At 44.8% G+C, this 13,725-nt stretch overlaps 1 protein-coding gene across 1 annotated transcript in view; it reads left to right on the top strand.

Annotated features, from left to right (window-relative positions):
* The window catches only part of LOC108778341 (protein trachealess), an 84,063-nt gene that overhangs the window by 2,783 nt on the left and 67,555 nt on the right, over positions 1-13,725 (top strand). The gene's annotated exons all lie outside the window — the stretch shown is intronic.

The raw sequence follows: 13,725 nt of genomic DNA, 5'->3' as shown, positions 1-13,725 counted from the left end.
GTATTTGCATTGATTCTTTAGAAGCTACCGTGGTGCTTCAGACCTTTTTCGGCAAGAAAACGAGCGTCTCTTCTGACAATTAGTCAATGCCACTCATTAATTAGACAGTCTGCCTGTTTTCGGGTCGCTGCGGGTGCAGATATTCTTGTGTCAACGTTAGCTAAACATTAATATGAGATCAATAAAGTGTCATTATTTGTGAGAAAATTACTTAGCATGACAAAGAGTCTATTGTTGCAGATGTGTGTATGTGTATAATGTATTTCCTAGACGATATAATATCAATATCACAACTCGACGCGTATAACTCTGATACTAATTATTCGTTCGTAGACATAACACTTGGATCAATTTGTGTATTCAGAACGTACGTATGCAATAATGTTCTCAATGGCACTCGTCTCAAGATCGATCAGCAGACTACCCAGATACACTAACATTTATCCTATACGCGGTTATCTGCACAAAAGTTTGTATTAAAATTTCGCTCGTCCTACACACGTAGAAGCAGAGAGAGAGAGAGAGAGAGAGACGTATATGTGTTATATACTTAATAATAATACGTCGAGAGAGACGCCAACAAGACAAATCGTAAAAATGCGTATACAGTGTAACGCGGCGTGTGCGAGACGAATAAAAGAATTTACGTGACTCGAGAAATTTTTGCTTTCCGCGCGTTCGTTCCTGCGCGGAAATTCGATCTAATTATCACCGTGTTGTGCATACGTGTGTGCGTCCGAAGACACGGAGACACGGTCGCACAGACATTGAGAGCATTATTGAATGATGGGTCAGCCAACTACTAATGGGGCCGGACGCGCGCGAACACAAGGGATTATAAGAAGCGCGCGAGTATGGCTTGCGGCGAGTCAAGGTTGTTGCTGGAGTAACTCGCACATTACATATCCGCCACCGATGAACCGCTGCCTTTTTTCTCTTTTGTCGGCAACGCATCTTTATCGCATATCTTTTCAGAATTTACAATCCACGATGGATGGCACCGCGTGTGTCCCAAGTATATTTTCGATAGATCGAGCAAAAGACTTTCGACGAGCGTAACGCTGATTATATACAAACTCAGCACTCTCGTTATTTTATATAACCTTTATTTGTTAAAAGTGCACGGAAGTTTAAATATTTCCAACTTCTCAACGGGACTACCTCTAATCCTGATTGGATCCGAGGCCAGAGGCGTGCATAGTTTAACGCGAGGTCTTTGCCCTTCACGGAGCCCTTACGCATGCGAGACTCTACAGCACTTAATTCGAGTACGATATCGTTGCTCTCCTCGCTAAATTCTCTGCGGCTTCTGTACACGTTACATCATGAGAAATCTTTGAGAAAGCTAAGACATTTTGCGAGAACGCGACAATCAATGGAAGTAACGGTTTTGGGTCCATTGATCCTGCCTCGAATTCGGAGGTCCGAGAACTATACCCCACTACTGTATGGACGCGTTGATAAATACGACCGTTGTGTTTTTATCGCCTCGATTTCGCTTCGCTTCCTCGCCTGACTCGTGTAGAGACGAACGCTTTCGCGACTGCGACGCAAACTAATTCGCACCCCCGAGCCCGCGTATCGAAACCCGTTTCTACCCGTATTTTCTCTCCTCCAACCACCCACCGATCCTTCGTTCTTCCTGTCCCTCTCGGTCCCCCTTGATCCTTTCCTCTTACCCTCCGACGCCGGTCCGTGTCTCTTTCGCGCATCTCCGCACACTCTCTCCTCTCCTTATTCTTACTTTATCTCTGTCCCTTCGTCCGCCCTTGCTTCTTCAGCTATACCACCGTGCAGCCCGGTAGTTGGATGCGCTGACTTTTTTCTCGGCTATCGGCCAGTGGATCGCGCTGCGATCCGCTGGACTGCAATCAGAATTGATTATAGCCTGCCGAAACTCCGGCGCGGCGCGTTCATATTATACAACTCGCCTGCGGCTCTCGTTCCTTCCTTGCTCTTTCCTCGCTTCTTCCTCGCTCGCTATAACCGCGCGTCGCGTCCTCGTCCTCGTCCTCGTCGTCGTCGTCGTCGTCTCGTGCGCGACGTCAACCGTGTGCTCCCTCGTGCGAGCGCAAAAGGACGTTGGCCACGCGGGCCTCTAAAGGTACAACCTTAATAATATTCCTGAAAATCAATCTTGACTTTTGGCGGGTACGTATACGTGTCGTTACGCGTGTAAGCAGCCGCTATATACGTCGACCGATTACCGGAGAAAAACGCGACAAGGGAAACGCGCGCGTAGACGATGATAATATCCAAGATTTTATAATACACCCGCGGTAATGATCGGGTCGCGCATCGATCGTATACGCAACCCGTTCGTGCAATGTAAAAAGCACACGAGGACAGCATTGTTCTTTTGATCCTTTTCAACCTTTTTTTAGCTAGCGAATTCTCCCCCGACGTTAGACGTTCTTTTAGCATTTCCTTTTTTTTTTCTTCTTATTCTTTCGCATCATCAACTTTTATTATCTCGGCAATTCTGAAACGATTATTAGTTACGAGAACGTTTACAGATATAATGTGTGTTCTTTTGATAATAATACTACGCGTGAAATATTTCGCCAGAATGAGCGAGACGCACAGAAAGTAGACTAATTAGGTATGTACTTTTACTAAGTATTACGCTAGCAAGCCGCGTTCTCGTGCTTCTTGCAAATTCGTGTAACGATTAGCAATCAGAAAGGTATCTCGGAAATCTTTTAGAAGGTACGGAGTCAAGCGATATTCTATAGCATCGGGAAACGTTAATTAATGGGTCGTACATCAGTGAATCTTGAGGGTGTGTACGTGCGTGTGTGGCGCAGAAGTGATTTAATATCCACTTTAATTAGTTTGAAAAACGCCCATTGAGAAAAGAGGGGCCCCCGACATCTTGCACGCTACTTTGATACGTTTTATTTCAATATACACTTGGTGTGTATCAAGGCCGCTCGCGGCGCGGAATTTAGTATGGTGATACAGACGCACGCGCGCGCGCGCGCGCTTTCTTTATGAGAACTTCATTTAACGCGCGCGGGCATAGCCGCGCGTTCGACTCGAAAGCAATTATGGCTTACTCCGAAAAATCACTTCTCCTATTCTTCGCTCGCCGAATCTTTTCGCGCGCGATACGGACGCGACGCGCGGGCGGGCGACGTACATTTTCATTCGACGATTTATTACGTTTCGTCGCGTCGATAAGACCGGCGATTTGTTCCGACTTTTTCGTTCGTTAGAACAATGTGCGAGAGAGAGATCGGATTGCTCGATTTTCTTGCACAACGCTCGAGATTTTATCCGTCCTGCAAACTGACCGTATAGCCCTCGATCGCCGCGCATTCCATTATATTCGATGATATTACCTGAAGCGTAAAACGGCGCTTTTTCAGATTCTCTTGTGTTGCGTTTCCCAGGCGTCGACTCGAGATCTTTTTGCGTCCGCATTACGTGAAACTTATTACATCTTATGCAACTAATGCCGAGGAATAGCTATCTAAATGCGATTCTCACGTCTGATGACTGGTGTATCGCGGACATTATTAGTTATTCGTAGGAAATTACTATCATTTGTTTATCGCACGTTAAATTAGCAGCTATGCGTATAAACAACAATTTCGAAAGAATGCTGCGCTTATTAGAGCTTGTAATAATTTTGTTTACAAAACTATATCTCGTGGTAATTATAAGGGGGGGAAAAAGTGCAGTAATCGCTTCCTTCCGAAACTGCGACGTTCTTCGATTATCGAGCTTTATCTTGAGCTTTTTTCGAATCGTTAAACAGCACTTTCCTATAATGGTCTAACGTCGAGGCACACACTACGCCACGCTGCAATAAGTCGTTTTCGCGCGGGAATTGGCCTGGCCTCCAATCAAGTTTAATAATGTAGATGCGGATCAGCGGATAAGAACAGGCTACTGATACCGCCGCCGCCGCCGCCACCGCCGCCGCCACCGCCGCCGTACCGCGTCGGTTCTGCTCGTCGGACGAGCCACAAACGGTATACGTTCAGCTCACACTCGATCTTATGCAATTTGCAACATTACGAACCTTGGAGCTTTAAACGTGCGGCTGTGCAGCGTCGTCATTAAATCACGGAAATATATATATATATATATATACTAATGCGGAATCCGATCTGTCTGTCGGATTTGCGAAATACTTTAAATGATAAACAAAATGTGTACACACAAAATTTTTCTATTTTTCCTTTTAACAATGAGATTCATTGTCTTCTTCGCGGGTATAAATATCGTCAAGTGATGATCGAAATGAAAAATCGATTCGTCGACATTTTATTTATACACGCGCGACAATCGAAGCGATTAAATTGCAAAGTTGAATCTCCTTCCGCGAGCGTCAACAGCGTGACTATAAATCGCGAGGAAAAGTTTCGGCGACGTCTCATTGTTACAGCCTGTTGGAAGTTAATAGGCGACGAAGAAACGGCGCGAGTAGAGTCGGCGAGAGCGGGTGTTGACGCTACATGGGGGAACGGAGTAAAAAAAATGTTTCTACGACCCCTCGGCAGTTTCCGAGCTCCCCAAAGTCTTCGAAGCGTAACTTAGCATACTTTATTTGATTTTTTGTATTGGATAATAGTCTCAGGTAATAGGGTGCGGCGTGGGGGGGGGGGAGAGAGAGAGAGAAAGAGAGAGAGAGAAATACAGGGAGAGAGCGAACAAATTTTCACGCCCCCATTACTTGCATTAACGAATTTACATTTTTTAAATGGAAGGGTCGAACTCTCAGGGTGATAACTTGCGGGTCATTTGTTCCGTGAAGGAACGAAACCACCGCGCCAATATTCCGTCTTAATAAAGAATCGCTAACACAGAGAGATGTGCTCGAGATTACGTCACATACACATCGTACCTATTCTAGTAAATGATCCTCGATAAGTTGTTGACAGCTATCATAATAGTACGGTATAGCGTGCAGTTTTTTTTTTTTATTCTTTTACTGTATAAGCATACATAGTAGAACAAGAGCTGATTTATCAGTTACTTAATAGTATCTTTACCTAAGCGAGCTACGCGAAATTGCAGCTCCGATACGAGCCGCTACCTGGATAACACGTTAAAATCGACTGTGCGACTAATGTTAGGTTTACAGGTAGCCGCGGGCAGTATGAAAATATCAATGGTTACGCTAGACCACTTCCTTGCGATTAACTGGTATTCGTCGAACACCGGTAGCTCTCTTTGAGAGAACTGACGTCGATACGAGCCTACAGTTTAATCCGGGTCACGCAGACCTGAGGGGATGGACTATAGGATTAGAGTACATAGATCAGGAGTCTTTATCCCCGACGCTGTTTGCACATACGGCGGCAAAACACTTTCATCGTAGATTCAAACGTGCAATTTGTGTGTGCGCATAAAGTGCTTAAAAAGTAGGTTTCGACGGTCCGGTATCGCAGTAAACTGACTTTATGAAAATGTGTGCGTGGAAACTAGTCTTCGTAAACTATCTCTCGTGTACAATCACTCCAGGTCGTTTATAGGCGCAACTAGTATAAAGTAACTTATAGTGTCTTGGGTTGTTCGTGATCTTTAAAACATATGTTTCTCGTAATCGCTGATGCGGTTATATCATCTCGGGGGCGGCAGGGGGACGAAGAATTGGGGGAGCGCGCGCACGGGGCGCGAATCTATACATATTTAATGAGAACGCGCAGTTGTAAAAAGTAGCTAGCGAATCAAGCCCCAGCGGAGCGACTCGCGGAGCGGAGAGAAGCGAAGCCACGGCCGCACGCCGGATACTTTTATTCAAATCTCATCCGTCGCTCCGCAAAAGACGCTCCCGGGTGCGAAGGGTATATCAAAAGAAAAATACTCTCAGCGCCTTTCCCGCATGCATAACCATAATCCCCGCATAATGTATATTTCAAAATCTTCCAACCGGCATCGAGCTCATTACTATTAGATCGATACATACTCTTCGACCCCTCTACACCCACGCGTCCGCGAGGGCGCACGCGGCTGATCCCCCCCGTACTTTGCATATCTACGATATCTAGACGTCTAACAATACATGTGACTTTCGAACGAATTCCTTGGCAAACAAATTCGCTCGATATCTTCGCACTATAATAGACGAAAGATCTAAAAGTAAATTAATAACGAGATCATACCTTTTCTTTCTCTAAATTGTTAGTTTCACACACACACGGCGTTACTAATTAAAATATAATTTTAAAAATTCAAATTCACGTCTCTGTGTGCGATTAGTAAACCTGACTTGTAGCGACATAAGTTTGTTTGAAGAAATTCAAATAATAAAAGAAACAAAAAATGCTCGAGTATCTAAAAATTCAGCTAGATACATCTGAAAGGAAAACCTTGTTGGACTATTAAAATAATTATACAGGACGCTCAAGTATAATGAGCAATGCTGCAAAAGTTTTGACATTCTACGATCAATGCGCAATCAACTTGAGAGAGTCATATAATTATATTTTGGTGGTTTAACAAAATTAATTTCAGACCTGCACTTAGCTAAATTTTTAGATACCCGAGCGAAACCGTTCTTTCCGTCTAATTGACCGTTACGATTTCTAATCTATTCATATATTTAACGATATTACGGGAGAATAAGAAAAAAGACAGATGTACGTCCGTATGTCGCCTGTACGGCAGTTACGCACTAGCAAACTGTGAGTCGGCATGGTTAGGTCGAGTTGAATCGAGTTGATAAGGTTAACTAAGAGATACGGAGGCGTAGGGAGGTCAAGTGACCACGTGGGCGGCACTACACGTCGGGACATACCATCTATTACCATCGGTACGTATACGTGTAATTGTATGGGTGCAAATGCAAAGTCGATTTAATACTGTGATAGAAAAACATGTTTGACATACATCTATGCATACACTCTTGAAAACTTTTAGAGTGAAAGCTCGTTCTTTAAAGATTGAAAATTGAGCCAGATCGAAAACTCTCTTTTTCAAGACTAGCGTCACTTTCAGTCTTTAGAGTGAGATTCCAAAAGATTTAAACAGTAAATACATTAAAAGCACAAACGACAATATGAAAGAACATTAGCCATGAAGCCGATCTGACAATTTGGAAGTGTTTAAGCAACTCTATTAATTTACATTCCCAACTTGCACGAAATTCCACTATTAAAATTTGCCAAATATTCGAGCAGTCCACATTGGCACGAATACCATTGCGAACACGGACGGTGAATCTGATGAATAATACAGACGTGGCGCAATTAGCCTCGTCGCGTTTTCAATTTAATCGGCGAATTACCGATCCTTCGGGGAACAGAGACTCGTTCTTGTAAGAAAGATTCCCATACGGCGCGGTGTATACCACTGCAGCGTAACGGGACGAGCTGCACGGCCCAGCGGGTAGCCGTTGCGCTTTGGGATCGATGCCGACATTACACAGTAATTCGCGAACGGAATACGTCGTCGTTCCGCGATGCAACGGAAGAGGCAATTAATTGCCAGATATGGACTCGCGATCAGCCGTTGCGATTTGATTCGACACAAAGCTTCCGTGTGCGGCTCTGTTGCGATCAATTCCGCCAAATTAAAAATAGGTGTAACGAGAGGTAATATGGCGACGTCGATACCTGGAAATTTGGCGAGATCGCGTTTCAATTTGCTCGTATTCCGCGTTCGGGCGCAGCCGAAAAGCCGCGGTGGAAGCCATAGCGATTTTCGCGAAATGGTCATCGTTGTGCGCGGCAATCGATAAGCTCGCGGGATAAATGATGATAAGTTTTATGCATAATTTCCGCGATATGGGCACTGCCAAGATCATATTGGAGATTCGATAAAAATTACATGATATAATGTGGGACGAGACAGAAAGAGAGGTAGAGGGAGAGATTCGTAGCCTGAAGCTAATCGCCGGTGAACCGCTGCGCCGATTCGTATCGTGGCGTTTTTATCGGGCCCGGGCTCGAAAGACGATTACTCCGGGATCGTGTCTTTAAGACGCGTTTGCCGACGATGCGCTCCTTCTCCTCTCGTCTTACCTTCGTCTTCCTCCACTGACAGCGATACTCGAGCCATAACTTTTGCCATAAAAATCCTTAAACGAGATAAGAGGCTTGTTAATCGATGCACCGTGAAGGAATAAGTGGAGAAACTCCACATAAACGTACGTAAAGACAACGACGTATATAATTTGCTCGAGTATGTGGTACGAATTGTTTTACGTACGACAGAGAATACCTCTGTCGCGAGACGTCACAATCGACTAATCGTTGCTCCCTTACACGTTTTTCTACCACAGTTAGGTGTATCGATATTATGATCTTTTCTTTATCGCATGTCAGATTATGTATAATTTTAGCTTCTGTAAAGTAAAACGCATATATGTTCTAATTCTCACGAGAAAAAAACGACTTTGCTGAAGTATTTAAAAATATAGATACAGGAGAGAGAGAGATCTGTAAATAATTTTGTTGAACTTTTAAAATAATTATGTAGAAAACTCAAGAGCAAGCAAGATGCTGTAACAAATTTTTACATCCTATAAGCAATCAGTATCCTACATAATTATTTTGATAGTCCAATAAAATCATTTTCATATACTGTATCTAAATTTTTTAATGCTTCAGCGAAACCTTTCCGTATTAGATTTAACTTCAAGATGAAGTTAAACAAAAATGCGTGTATTACGAAACGATAACATAGTGCTTTCGCGAGATCGATCTGATTCAAGTCGAGTTCAAATTCACTCGAATCTGGGAAAGCTGGCAGTGGCAGAAACGGATTGGAATGCGATCGGAACTGAATCAGCAGGCAGAGATTCGCAAACGAGACGGTATGATTATCTCGCGAAAGAATAACGAATTTCGATCTGATGCAAATGAGGCGGTTCTGCGGGCATATCGTAGGTCTGATGGGGCCCCCCTAAGCCTTGACCACGCGCACGTGGACGCACGCACGCACGCACGCACGCACGCATACGCTTAGTACGCGCGTGCTAGTCGAGCGAGCGGATACACGCAGACATTTAGGCGCCACGGTTTTCGAGCTAATAAATCCAGAGTGCCTCATTATTAAGCTTGTCTCTTTAATTGAAATCTCGTGTTTTTCCAAACACCTTTTTGCCAGACCTGGAGCTTTTATTTAAAAACCTGCGACACCTCTGCTCGCGATATCTCGGCGTTACGGACGCTTCGACACACGCTGTCTAGCTTCTTCCTTTTCTTTTTCTTCCTGCGGCCAATTGCCGCCGGTCCGCGTCACGATGCCCCGAATCGCGAGCTATACGCCGTAAAAATTGAACAGATAGAACGCATTGCGGATTTTTCGACACCTCTGTATACATTTACATATATCGCGCGATCTAACGCTATTCGCTATAAGGAACCGAAAATATAATCTTCTGAGCTTAGTAAGCTGCGTTCCGCAGGCCTTGACAAAAATGAATAAAATAAAATGCGGCGAAACGCGCGGCCGGTGGGAACAAGTGAAAACTATTTATACATGTGACGTTTGGAATTCAATATTAAAGCTTATAATATATGGTCGTGTGGCCGAGAATCGATCAGAAGTTAACAGGTTGAATTTTACGACTCGACATAACGCTTCACATTACGGCACCACTACAACGGTTTAGCTTTCGTTACATCGTCGAAATAATCCGTGCGACAAGTGGCACGAGGCAGTAAGGTGCGTAAAGCTATCACCTTCTACAATATACGTGATACTCCCCCTTCCTTATATACTTCCTTTATTGTCCGATTCTTTCTAACGTGTCCAACGTCTTCGTGTATAGCCTTTGAAGTAACGCTACCTTTCGTTATCCTCCTCCTTTGTCCGAACACCCTCCTCGACAATAAACGCGCGAGTTGTTAACAAGATATAAATCTTATCGCGTTGCGATGTAAAGTATGCTCATTTTCCTATCGCGCGATATATATACGGAACGGCGTGCACGAAGAACATTAGTGTGTTACGCCATAAAACATTAAGTGCGGATATAGAGTATTATATCATATCATTTTATGCCCTTTAATTCGATACGCCACGATATACGGTAAACATTGACGACATTCCACCATCCGGCAGAACCTGACGCGATCCAGCGAGTCTACGCGCGTAAGAGAAACGTGAAGAAAAGCGACTCCAAATCAAATTAATGAAATTGTTTCGATGGAAATACTTTCATAACTGTCGCAAGGTGAAAAAGGATCGCGCGAGGGAAGGGAGGTGAAAGGGGGAGGCGGGTATCCCAAATTAGGCTTTGCACGCGCGACGTAACGTAACACGCGCGCGTTACAAGCCGCGCAACTTTTTTTTTGCCGCGCGCAAGCCGCGTATACACGTTATTACGTCGCGTTAATTGTAAGTTCGGAACATCGCTCGGTCGCTAAGAAACGCATTCCGGTTTTCGTCGAAGACGAAAGAGATCGGTGGAACTCCCCGCGATGGTATATACTGGTAGGGACTTTTTCTCTCGTTCCGCGCGCTGTCTCCTCTCGTCTTCTCTCGTCTTGTCCGCGCCCGCGAACGCAGATGCGCGAATGCAGGGTGTGGTGGGCAGGCACAGGCTGGCTGCTACTACTACTGGCTGGTTCTCCCATTTCTCTTCTTTCTCTCCCCTTCGCTCCCCGTCTCTCTCTCTCTCTCTCTCTCTCTCTAGCCAGGGACAAGAATGTTCCCGTGTTGGTTCGATTAATCAGTCGTTTTTCGTGTCCCCGCTCTGGGCCAATAGAGAGAGAAAAACTTAACGTATGTGATAATGCGCCAGCTATGCTCCCGCTCTCCCGTTCCGCTGGAACGTAGGTCGTGCCTGCATATATAGGTATACCGAAACGAGTCGAGACGACGACGACGGTGCACTGACCGGCGGCACTCCGCTCCGCTCTGCGCCGCTCCGCTCCGCGCCGCACCGGGGTGCTGTCCCGCGAGAGGGACTCAAACTTTTTTTCCCGGCAACACACAGCTCCGAGGATATACGTAACCACCGTTCAGATCACTCGATTTGTTCATCGACGAAGCGTATACCTCTTCGCTACCGAAACTTCCAATCCGCTTTATATTAACCTCCGTCCCGTCCGGACAGAAATTATCGTTGCATCGATGAGGTTGAAAACGATAGACACGCACGCATTAGGAATTTTCATCAACGTGAAACTAATGTTGATAATATTAGATTAAAAATATATATACAATTCCGCGTTATACTTTTTTATTTTAATACATCGTGATTTATATTTCTTGTAATTTTATAAATTATAACTTTAACGTGTTGATTTTATAATGCAGTCGGCGTCAATTTAACGTAATATTTCACAGTTGTTAGATTCAAGAGCTTTTCACTCACAACCCGAGTTAAAATTTCATCCGGTATGAATTACGATGTCCGTGAAAGTAGCACCGTCAGCTGTAACAAAGTTTCAGCTACATTCAAATCCCGCTAACGCGAAAATGGTACCTGTCGTATACCTTGTAATGTCACGCTGCTAGTCGACAATGTTACGTTCACTCGACTCGCTTAACTCGCTGCAAATGATATTTCTCAGACTCAGTGAAACTAGAGTTTAATGTCTTAAGCGAGAAGCATTAAGTAAATCATTTGTATATAGAACAACGAATGTACGGAGCAATTATAATATATGTAATCGACACGTAACATTATATTATACAACAATATTATGGAGAAAATCAAGTTAGCTAATGACATATAATTTACTGCAAAACCGTTTCATATAATTACTTTGATGGTCCAACAAAATTATTTTCAGATCCGTGTCTAGCTGAATAATTTCCAGATATTTTAGCAAAACGTTCCTTCTGTGTGTGGAAAGAAAATTACAAAGGAATATTCGGTAATACACCATATACGAGATTCGCCAATATCGCATTTCCACGATATCGTTTCCCATGTCGAAGAACGTTCTTGGCTGATCGTCGTCGAGAGCTAACGTGTCTACCGAGCGTGCGATCAGAAAGCAGATCGTCGCATCGCCCGGGATAGACATTTCGCGCAGCCGGCGTATCCAAAGTTTAACTTTACACCGGGACGGGGGGAAGAGGAGGGCTGGAGGGAGCCGGAACGCCGTTCGACGTGATCGCACCACATGCGAGTCTGCCCCAGGTCCACGTATTATGACTACTTGTAGAGCACGTTTGCGGTCCCTCGTTCGTTTGTTGCGAGTCCGGGAGCTTCCCCGCGCCTTCTCTTCTCGGCGACCTTAGCGACACATGGTGCGTGCGAGCGAGGAGGAATGGCACGGGCACCGCTCGGAAAGTCTTTCGAACTCGTTCGTACCGCGCGCGTCCTGTGTTTCGCGAAATGCGGGAAACACCCGCGAGAATCCCTCCTCGGATATTACAACGCGGGAAGATTTGTAGCGGAAAGTAGTCTCCCGATATATTTCCCGGCCGACCGAAACGTGTGTTCTCGAAATGTATAATGGAAAATATTTCGAGGCGATAATTTCGTTGCACCCACCGACGACGACCCGTGTTACGATATCGGCGTCATTTGCATTCTGCGCGCGCGAGGCTATTTCGTGCTAATAAAATCTCAACACCTGGAACGTTTCATTGGCTACATTACACGCAAATCCCGAGACGCACCCTTTAATTTCCTGCACGCGATGACGAGGATAAACAGGATTGCCTATATAATGACCGTTAACTTACTCTTAGGTGGTTAAGTATACACATTCCACTGTTATACACTGTGTGCTTAAGCAATGTGACTAATTGGAACGAGTCGAATTAGAAAAAAATAATAATACGCTAGCCTAGACGATATAATTACTTGATCGCGACAATATATAGGTACATGTACACCAACAAAGAAGAAATTTGTGACTATAAGAAATCTATTACACTTTCCATAAAGCCCGAAAGGGACGTATTCGATATGTATCGATCCGCACTGTCGGATGTTTCACAATAAAAAATTTGAATTCCAATAAAATTATCGTGTTCCGTGAAAAGCACTTTCACGTCCGCCTGAACACTGGGCATATAAAGAGGAGCCCGCAGACACAGACGAGAGAGTGAAAGAGCGATTTGGTGACATCAAAGTTTAATAAGCGCCATAAGCCGATCCAACCTGCGATACGCGCGGCTAAAACTCGCCGAGCAATAAAAGCAGTAATAAAGCGTTCGCCTTTCTCACGTCCCGCCCGCGGATGGAAGAAGGAGCGAGGGTGGCAGAGCCTAGCGTGCTCGCTCACACGGTGGTTAGCCAAAAGGTTAGAAGGGCGGGAACGCATTAGCGGTGGAAGGTGGCGTGCTCATAGAGACGTCCGGCCGCCCAATTACTCCCGCATTAAATCAATGTTCCTCCACCCCGCCGACCATTCCGCCGTCCCGGTAATAAACCGCGGCCGACATATCTGCACGACTTACGGCTCATCCCCTTGTGTGTCGCTCACCCTCGCCTCGCTTAACCGGGGACGTCGCAGGAATGTGCGTTCTGTCGTAATATTTGGCTTTAAATCATGTCGCGCTGACAGGCCCCACTTTCTCGCGTTTCTTCTGATTCATCCGTGGCGTTGCCGCAGGTTGGATCGGCCCAGCTCGTCGACGAATCGCGAATTTCATTCTCCGATGCCCACCACGCAGAAGGTTATATTCGTGACTTTCTGATGCGAGCAATATAACGTATACGTCGTCTGGAGATTCTTAGATTAGAATTACTCTGGAATTTGTTTTTCAAGCTAATAATGATTAATTACAAGAAGAGTTTTGCAATTTGTCTTGCTGCCACCTTTTAGGGATAAAACTTTGTTTTTTTTTTTTTTTTTT

Source organism: Cyphomyrmex costatus, unplaced genomic scaffold (genome assembly GCF_001594065.2).
Source record: "Cyphomyrmex costatus isolate MS0001 unplaced genomic scaffold, Ccosl1.0 scaffold5, whole genome shotgun sequence".
Taxonomy (NCBI): Eukaryota; Metazoa; Arthropoda; class Insecta; order Hymenoptera; family Formicidae; genus Cyphomyrmex; species Cyphomyrmex costatus.
The sequence above is the reverse complement of the archived record's forward strand: the minus strand, read 5'-3'. Positions and strand labels throughout refer to the sequence as shown.